At 46.4% G+C, this 7,500-nt stretch overlaps 1 protein-coding gene and 1 long non-coding RNA gene across 3 annotated transcripts in view; one reads left to right on the forward strand and one right to left on the reverse strand.

Annotated features, from left to right (window-relative positions):
* pmepa1 (prostate transmembrane protein, androgen induced 1) overlaps nucleotides 1–7,500 on the reverse strand; it is a 27,866-nt gene that overhangs the window by 11,378 nt on the left and 8,988 nt on the right. The window lies entirely within an intron of this gene.
* LOC309474203 lies at nucleotides 720–7,004 on the forward strand. Of its 2 annotated transcripts, XR_014197238.1 has the most exons (3): nucleotides 720–787; nucleotides 2,815–3,567; nucleotides 4,304–7,004. It is a non-coding gene; the product is annotated as an uncharacterized lncRNA (long non-coding RNA). The 2 variants fall into 2 exon arrangements; XR_014197239.1 differs by lacking the exon at nucleotides 720–787 and having other exon boundaries at nucleotides 2,757–3,567.

Here is a 7,500-nt window from a genome sequence, read left to right on the forward strand (position 1 = left end):
CGGAACTGAGAGCGCACCGCTGGGCCGTTAACGACAGAGCCACCGACACACACACACACACACACACACACACACGGAACTGAGAGCGCGCCGCTGGGCCGTTAACGACAGAGCGCGCTGACACACACACACACACACACACACGCGGAGCGGAAAAGACCCGCTCATGAAATCCCCCAGCCCTAATATATAGAGCGTGTTTGGCAGACGAGTGTGTTTAGCAGACGAGCGTGTTTGGCAGACAGGTGTGTTTGTTTGGCAGACAGGTGTGTTTGTTTGGCAGACGAGTGTGAGTGTTTGGCAGACAGGTGTGTTTGTTTAGCAGACGAGTGTGTTTGGCAGACGAGTGTGTTTAGCAGACGAGCGTGTTTGGCAGACAGGTGTGTTTGTTTGGCAGACAGGTGTGTTTGTTTGGCAGACGAGTGTGAGTGTTTGGCAGACGAGTGTGTTTGTTTAGCAGACGAGTGTGTTTGGCAGACGAGTGTGTTTAGCAGACGAGCGTGTTTGGCAGACAGGTGTGTTTGTTTGGCAGACAGGTGTGTTTGTTTGGCAGACGAGTGTGAGTGTTTGGCAGACAGGTGTGTTTGTTTAGCAGACGAGCGTGTTTGTTTAGCAGACGAGCGTGTTTGTTTAGCAGACGAGTGTGTTTAGCAGACGAGACGAGTGTGAGTGTTTGGCAGAGTTTGGCAGACGAGTGTGAGTGTTTGGCAGACGAGTGTGAGTGTTTAGCAGACGAGCGTGTTTGGCAGACGAGTGTGAGTGTTTAGCAGACAAGTGTGAGTGTTTGGTAGACGAGTGTGAGTGTTTAGCAGACGAGTGTGAGTGTGGCAGACGAGTGTGAGTGTTTGGTAGACGAGTGTGAGTGTTTAGCAGACGAGTGTGAGTGTTTAGCAGACGAGTGTGTGTGTTTGGTAGACGAGTGTGAGTGTTTGGTAGACGAGTGTGAGTGTTTAGCAGACGAGTGTGAGTGTTTAGCAGACGAGTGTGTGTGTTTGGTAGACGAGTGTGAGTGTTTGGCAGACGAGTGTGTTTAGCAGACGAGTGTGAGTGTTTGGCAGACGAGTGTGTTTAGCAGACGAGTGTGAGTGTTTGGTAGACGAGTGTGAGTGTTTGGTAGACGAGTGTGAGTGTTTAGCAGACGAGTGTGAGTGTGGTGAGTGTTTGGCAGACGAGTGTGAGTGTTTGGCAGACGAGTGTGAGTGTTTGGCAGACGAGTGTGAGTGTTTGGTAGACGAGTGTGAGTGTTTAGCAGACGAGTGTGAGTGTGGCAGACGAGTGTGAGTGTTTGGCAGACGAGTGTGAGTGTTTGGCAGACGAGTGTGAGTGTTTGGCAGACGAGTGTGAGTGTTTGGCAGACGAGTGTGAGTGTTTGGCAGACGAGTGTGAGTGTTTGGCAGACGAGTGTGAGTGTTTGGCAGACGAGTGTGAGTGTTTGGTAGACGAGTGTGAGTGTTTGGTAGACGAGTGTGAGTGTTTGGCAGACGAGTGTGTTTAGCAGACGAGTGTGAGTGTTTGGTAGACGAGTGTGTTTGTTTAGCAGACGAGCGTGTTTGTTTAGCAGACGAGCGTGTTTGTTTAGCAGACGAGTGTGTTTGGCAGACGAGTGTGAGTGTTTGGTAGACGAGTGTGAGTGTTTGGTAGACGAGTGTGAGTGTTTGGTAGACGAGTGTGAGTGTTTGGCAGACGAGTGTGTTTAGCAGACGAGTGTGAGTGTTTGGCAGACGAGTGTGTTTGTTTAGCAGACGAGCGTGTTTGTTTAGCAGACGAGCGTGTTTGTTTAGCAGACGAGTGTGTTTGGCAGACGAGTGTGAGTGTTTGGTAGACGAGTGTGAGTGTTTGGTAGACGAGTGTGAGTGTTTGGTAGACGAGTGTGAGTGTTTGGCAGACGAGTGTGTTTAGCAGACGAGTGTGAGTGTTTGGCAGACGAGTGTGTTTGTTTAGCAGACGAGCGTGTTTGTTTAGCAGACGAGCGTGTTTGTTTAGCAGACGAGTGTGTTTGGCAGACGAGTGTGTTTAGCACACGAGCGTGTTTGGCAGACGAGTGTGTTTAGCACACGAGCGTGTTTGGCAGACAGGTGTGTTTGTTTGGCAGACAGGTGTGTTTGTTTGGCAGACGAGTGTGAGTGTTTGGCAGACGAGCGTGTTTGTTTAGCAGACGAGCGTGTTTGTTTAGCAGACGAGCGTGTTTGTTTAGCAGACGAGTGTGTTTAGCAGACGAGACGAGTGTGAGTGTTTGGCAGAGTTTGGCAGACGAGTGTGAGTGTTTGGCAGACGAGTGTGAGTGTTTAGCAGACGAGCGTGTTTGGCAGACGAGTGTGAGTGTTTGGCAGACGAGTGTAAGTGTTTGGCAGACGAGTGTGTGTGTTTGGCAGACGAGTGTGTGTGTTTGGCAGACGAGTGTGTGTGTTTGGCAGACGAGTGTGTGTGTTTGGCAGACGAGTGTGAGTGTTTGGCAGACGAGTGTGAGTGTTTGGCAGACGAGTGTGAGTGTTTGGCAGACGAGTGTGTTTGGCAGACGAGTGTGTTTGGCAGACGAGTGTGTTTGGCAGACGAGTGTTTTGGCAGACGAGTGTGTTTGGCAGACGAGTGTGTTTGGCAGACGAGTGTGTTTAAGTTTGGCAGACGAGTGTGTTTGGCAGACGAGTGTGTTTGGCAGACGAGTGTGTTTAAGTTTGGCAGACGAGTGTTTTGGCAGACGAGTGTGTTTGGCAGACGAGTGTGTTTGGCAGACGAGTGTGTTTGGCAGACGAGTGTGTTTGGCAGACGAGTGTGTTTGGCAGACGAGTGTGTTTGGCAGACGAGTGTGTTTGGCAGATGAGTGTGTGTGTTTGGTCTAGTGGCGGTCAGGTGAGCATTGAGGAATCCGTCTCAACACGCAGTGTTTGTTTGTCTAACGCCGTTCAAACACGCCTAGGGCGGGAAATGCGGTAAACAATGCAAACTATGCTTTAATGAGACTGACGGTTGAACTCTTTCTGAAGAATAAAAAACTGAATCATTGTTCAGCAGTAGAGCTGCATGTTCATCTCCATTCAAACACACATTCCTATTTAAAACAGCTTCACAAACAGTGTGTTCAGCCACACAGCATCATCATTTCTGTTTCACAAACTACAACAGAAGTGCTGGAATAAATGTTTATAGTTTAGATGTAAACACTGATGTCTACGGTAGAGACCAAAATACAGTAAATACAGTAAATCACCGTTGGAAAGTAATTTGACGCTTCAAATAAAGAGATTCTAGAAAAATAAAGATTCTATCAATGACATTGTTTTGCCAGTGTGTGAAACACTATGAATGGAATATGATGAACTCCAGTAATGGAATTTTTTTAAGAAAAAAAAGCTTGATTCTCCATTGTCGTGCAGCTCTTCAGCTGTTCAGCGGGATTATGAACGCGGTCACTTTGCATCGACACAAACAAATGAAAATAAGGGTCGGGATGCAAAAAAGTCAAAGTGAACAAATAAACAATCAGTGAACGGAAACACATCAATCAAACTCCAGTGAAAACATGACCACTGGATGAAAAATACATGCAAAATGTTTTTTTCTCAGATTGGAGTCTCTCAGTCATGTGTGTGTGTGTGTGTGTGTGTGTGTGTGTGTGTGTGTTTGGCTGATTCCAGGTCTGAGTTTCTCAGTTGTGTGTGTGTGTGTGTGTGTGTGTTTGGCTGATTCCAGGTCTGAGTCTCTCAGTCGTGTGTGTGTGTGTGTGTGTGTGTTTGGCTGATTCCAGGTCTGAGTCTCTCAGTCGTGTGTGTGTGTGTGTGTGTGTGTGTGTGTGTGTGTGTGTGTGTGTTGGCTGATTCCAGGTCTGAGTTTCTCAGTTGTGTGTGTGTGTGTGTGTGTGTGTGTGTGTGTATGTTTGGCTGATTCCAGGTCTGAGTCTCTCAGTCGTGTGTGTGTGTGTGTGTGTGTGTGTATGTTTGGCTGATTCCAGGTCTGAGTCTCTCAGTCGTGTGTGTGTGTGTGTGTGTGTTTGGCTGATTCCAGGTCTGAGTCTCTCAGTCGTGTGTGTGTGTGTGTGTGTGTGTGTGTGTGTGTGTTTGGCTGATTCCAGGTCTGAGTCTCTCAGTCGTGTGTGTGTGTGTGTGTGTGTGTGTGTATGTTTGGCTGATTCCAGGTCTGAGTCTCTCAATCGTGTGTGTGTGTGTGTGTGTTTGGCTGATTCCAGGTCTGAGTCTCTCAGTCGTGTGTGTGTGTGTGTGTGTGTGTGTTTGGCTGATTCCAGGTCTGAGTCTCTCAGTCGTGTGTGTGTGTGTGTGTGTGTGTGTGTTTGGCTGATTCCAGGTCTGAGTCTCTCAGTCGTGTGTGTGTGTGAGAGTGAGTGAGTGTGTGAGTGTGTGTGTGTGTGTGTGTGTGTGTGTTTGGCTGATTCCAGGTCTGAGTCTCTCAGTTGTGTGTGTGTGTGTGTGTGTGTTTGGCTGATTCCAGGTCTGAGTCTCTCAGTCGTGTGTGTGTGTGTGTGTGTGAGAGTGAGTGAGTGTGTAAGTGAGTGTGTGTGTGTGTGTGTGTGTGTGTGTGTGTGTTTGGCTGATTCCAGGTCTGAGTCTCTCAGTCGTGTGTGTGTGTGTGTGTGTGTGTGTGTGAGAGTGAGTGAGTGTGTAAGTGAGTGTGTGAGTGTGTGTGTGTGTGTGTTCGGCTGATTCCAGGTGCACCTTCTTTCCCGCGGGCAAAATAACATTCCAGATGAACGGCCTCTGGTTTCAGACGCTGGATAATCTCCAGCCTGGAATGATTCACACTCGTTCTGTTTCACAGGCGTTTATCAAAAACTGAACCTGAGATTTAACATCCTAAAACAGCAAACGAACACCATCCACAAACACCTGTAAACTGAAGAAAACTGGTGTAGGACTTCCTATGGTGAAAATACAGCTTTTAATGTAGTTTATGTGTCTATGTGGTGTTTTTAATGTGCTTTAAGACAAACCATGTGTAAGTTCATAAGTCGACAGCATTGCTGAGTATTTCCTCCTTAAAACTGCAGTGAACCAAAGACAGTCTCAAATAGGGGTGCGCCAAAATATCGATATGGCGATATCTCGCGATATTTACTCCCGCGATCGATTCTCGATGCGCTCTTGCCAAGCATCGATCTTAAAAGCCGTTAGGGCGGGCGTACACGGTGCGAGTTCGGACACTCGGGAGGTCGTGAGATATTGCACACGTTGCGAGTCAGTTTAACTGATAATCGCGTCAAAGCAGCTGGTACACGGCACGACTGTCCTGCATGAACTTTATCCCGAGCAGCAATCACGTGGGCTTTCGTGCTAAACACAGAGACCGTCATGTTGCATGCAGGCAAAGCTTCAGATAGAAAAATGACATAAATGTGTGTGCAAATGATTTGTTGAAAAGCAGAGAACAGTAGCCATTCCTTTCAACATAAAAACTTGTTTAAAAATGATCGGGAGGTCGGGAGGTGCTCATACGTGCTCGGCTCGGCTCGTAATTCCTCTCACACGCTGCGAGCCGCGAGCATCACCGATTCCACTCGATTTCTCCCGAGTGAAAAAAATCATCTGCGAGCAAAACAAAAATAGTGTCTGTGACTGTTTTGTTGCAACTGATAAGATACAAGTTGTTTTTGTTATTGTGTTTCATCCAAAAAAATAAATGGAGATTCATTTTCTTAATAAAAAAAAAAAACGTATTTCTTAAAACATGATATATTGTGAGTTATTACTGATAATATATCGATTATCGCAGTATCGCCATATCGTGATATTATCGGTATCGTGAACAATGTATCGCGTATCGTATCGTGAAGTACCCAGTGATTCCCAGCCCTAGTCTCAAACACGCTTTGAAATCGCTGGTGTTTCTGACGTCACAAACTACCTTGTAACCAATCAGATCAACGTGTGATCGTCAACCAGTGGATCTCTGAGCTGAGTGAGTGAGTGGAGGCGGGGCTCATTTGAATATTCATAGAACCGCACATACTAAATGAGGCGAAGGTGTCGAGTTACATTCAAGATATTTTAAGGCCTAAATAATTTTGTCATTTTGGTGATTAAAGATGAGTTTTAAGGGATAAAATTATTGACTACAGGGGGACATTTTATTTAATTAAATTAAATGTGATATTTTGAAGTAGAAAGACTGACATTGCATTTTCTTGTGAAACATTCAATCTAAAGTAAATAATCTTTATTTCCACCTTTGAAAAATAATTCTTCAGTCAGACATTTCCGATGCTTCCAACCAGAACATCAGGTTAGCGCGCGTCTGTGAGCGAGACGTCTGGAATGTTCTGAGATAAGAGTCTGGAGTTTCTCTGATGTTTCCCAGCCGGTCGATACAGACACCTGGGACGGCAAGTACAAATGTGATAAAAATTGACCTGTTTCAAGGCCAAGATTAACTCACTCGTATCTGCACCTCGACCGAGACTCGAGTTAAACTCCCCGTGAATACACAACACTGTACGAGAACACACAAACACACACGGGATGTTGTGCGTCTGAAGCGCATGAAAACTCAATCTTTCATCAGCTGTGTGTCTGCAGTCAGTTTCAGGATTATTCTAACCAGTGGAGAAGGCACACACACACACACACACACACACACACACACACACACACACACGTGTTTCCGTGTGTCTCTGGAGAATCCGTCATACCTGTCACCAACACACACAAATCTATTAATGTCATGTGACCACGACCAACCCATCTGACAGCAAGATCCCGTCTGTGTTCTCAGACAAAACAAACACACAGCAGAACACACACTTCCCAGACTCGTTCTCAGACACACACGGATAAATGGAGCAAAGGTCACGGTTCACTCTGAGCACTACTGAGGGAAGGTGGAGGAGAACGAGAGGAAAACTACAGGAGATCATGAGTTTCACCACACACACACACACACACACACACACACACACACACACACACACACACACACACACACACACACACACACACACACACACACACACACACACACACACACACACACACACACACACACACACACACACACACACACACACACACACACACACACACACACACACACACACACACACACAGGCCTTTACTTCACTGGCTGGTCCTGCCTATGACCTCTGACCTCTGCAACAGACACACACAGCTGCAGTGTCTCATATGCTAAATGCTCATTTACATACATCTGAATTAAACTACGACAGTAATTAAGACTCAGATGAGACTGAGACTAAAGTGACCTCTAAAACACACTCACACTCACACACACACACACACACACACACACACACACACACACACACACACACACACACACACACACACACACACACACACACACACACACACACACACACACACACACACACTCTAGTCCTAAACCTACCCCTCACACAAAACTTTCAGCATTTTTACATTTTCAAAAAAACATATTTTATTATGTTTATTAATCCCATTTTCAAGTTTTACTATCCTTGTGGGGACATGGGACACAGACACACACACACACACACACACAGCGTTCATAACTGGAGCT

This window comes from Leuciscus leuciscus, assembly GCF_965113295.1.
Source record: "Leuciscus leuciscus genome assembly, chromosome: 14".
Lineage (NCBI taxonomy): Eukaryota > Metazoa > Chordata > Actinopteri > Cypriniformes > Leuciscidae > Leuciscus > Leuciscus leuciscus.